This window comes from Aplysia californica, unplaced genomic scaffold (genome assembly GCF_000002075.1).
Source record: "Aplysia californica isolate F4 #8 unplaced genomic scaffold, AplCal3.0 scaffold01264, whole genome shotgun sequence".
Taxonomy (NCBI): Eukaryota; Metazoa; Mollusca; class Gastropoda; order Aplysiida; family Aplysiidae; genus Aplysia; species Aplysia californica.
In genome coordinates this window covers 116,099-118,443 of record NW_004798534.1, presented here as the reverse complement: position 1 = coordinate 118,443, position 2,345 = coordinate 116,099, and the positions used below count along the sequence as shown (strand labels likewise).

The 2,345-nt window shown below is 38.8% G+C and overlaps 1 protein-coding gene across 1 annotated transcript in view; it reads right to left on the bottom strand.

Annotated features, from left to right (window-relative positions):
- LOC106013778 overlaps positions 1-2,345 on the bottom strand; it is a 22,845-nt gene that overhangs the window by 20,032 nt on the left and 468 nt on the right. The gene's annotated exons all lie outside the window — the stretch shown is intronic.

Below are 2,345 nucleotides of genomic sequence, written 5' to 3'. Positions count from 1 at the left end.
CCCCCCCCCACCTCCCAACCCCTCCTACGTCACCTTTTGGAATTGAGTCAAAACTGCCAAAAATAAGAGAGACGCACATAGCCTTAAAAGGAAACACAACAATAATAATCATTGTAAAAGTATATAAGGTGGCTTGGGTTTTTAGTTAATCCTATTGCTGTGCAGACATATTATTTCTATTTCTCAGTCGCATATTATTACACAGCGGAAATGATACGGTGAAAGGCGTCCAACTTAACAAAAGGAAAATTGAAAAAATAAACCCTCCTATTTGTGAAAGATTTCCTCGCTAAATCAAATAAATGTAGATCTAGATTTTAAAAACCTTTTCATCTTTTCCCACGACATAATTGTTTTGAAACCCAAGGCCAAAGCTTAGCGTCACCACGGCCAAAACGTTTCATGTACATCAATGATACTCCACAGACAGAACCTTTTAGACCAGTTTTGTAAAATCTTCACGTCTGTCTAGATGGTAATCTAAATAAGAATGACATTTCCTTGACTTTGGGATTATTGGAGTCAAGTCACAAATCAGCAACAATCTTTAAAATTGAAAATGGAGGCGCGCCAGGTATTACAGCCCATGAATTCTTTGATGTCAGTCATATTATGTGGGCCAGAGAGAGAATTTTGTGGTTTTAAATGTTGGAATTTCTCCTTACTTTTACTGTGCAATATTAATAACAACAGCGACATAAGCAAGACAACATTGACAATAGATGGACACAACAATAGCAATCACTTAGATTTTTTAAAAAATAGACTGGCTATAAGCGAACTTTCGCGCTTTCTGTGTTGCTCACATTTCGTTTTTTAAATTTGATTCAGCCGTAGACTCGAATTATAATAAAATTCTAGATCTGGCCAAAGATTGTACATAACGAGATGGATCACTCGGCCAAAAAAGTGTCCGCGGAAGTCCGCTTTTTGGTTCAGATGTCACTGCAGTCTTTGTTTCGAAGCTCTCTCTCGTTTCGATAGAAGAAGAATAGGAATAGCACTCCTTTGTGCATCATCTGTTCCGGTTCCCTAAGTGTGGAACTTTGGGTTTATTTTATTTTAATGACCTCTCCCCTTTCGCTCTAAAGGCAAATTAATCGAAGAATACAGTCGCCCCTTCCACCTGAAGACGATTTTTGCCAGCGTAACCATTTAAAAAGGCGTTATTCCGAAATGTTAATTATAATTTATACAAAAACGTGTTAGTTTCACTTCATCTTTTTTCCACACTAGTAGGGTAACACTGTTCGCCAAACGAGCGCTTTTTCGAAGAAGGTGCCACCAGATTTTGAGGACACGTTTTTAATTGGTTCAAAGAGAAGAGTGTACTATCTTGTTATACACAATCTTTGATCGGGCACTGTCATGGCCACTGATATCTGCTCTTTCTATAACACTTTGCTGCACTGGTGCGCACTATATGACGGGCCAAACACCAGTCTCGCAAAAGCCGAGAGTGCCCGAGGGGCGGCAACACGTTTACTAATTTGCATGAGTTTAGATTTCTTGAAAGATTTTGAAAATAAATCTATTTCACCATCATCTTTGTTCTGATTAGACTTTAGCTAAGTCAAATTGTTACCTGAAAGCCGGCAACAGCCTTAGGCTATATCTTTGTCATCCAGATTTCTTCAGTATGCTTTTATGTCGGTTGTTACACTCTTAGTGTGGGTGGTTGGCGGGTGCTCTGGTGTGGTTTGCTTCTTCTTTTCTATCTAACATCTATCGTCCTTATCTCCTCTTTTTCTTTTTTATGTTCGTTACTCTCTTGTAACACCTCTAATCTTCTGGCGCTCATATGACCTTATGCAGTTGCGAGCGCCGTAAAACTTCTACTAAAACTAAAACTAAAAACACTCTTCGTGTTTGACACAAGCTCAATAGTTTTGTGTCCGTCTGGTTGTAACAACCGACACATAGTTTTGTTTTAAGACCCGGGGTCTACAATTTTACAAGTAGCTGTGTACTTACTAGACTCAAGACAAGCCTAGTTGTGATCTAAACAGTTAGAAACAGCCCCAAGTCCCTGTCATCCATATTTTGTTAATAAGTTAAACTGTCCGTTGTTACACGTTCAATGTTTGACACAATCTACATTTGTATTTATTTTGTGAATGTCTAGTTGTAATAACTGACAAATACTTTTGTCTTTAAGACACGGATCTACAATTTTACAAAGCACTTGTTACTCTCTTGACTCTGGCCAAACCTTGCTGTGATCTGAGAAGCTGAAAACAGTATTATTTCTTTGTCATCCGAATTTAATTAGTAAGTTGCTGCGTCCGTCGATACACTTTTCCACTACCCACCCCTCCCTCCCAACTAAGATCAGCATACCCCCC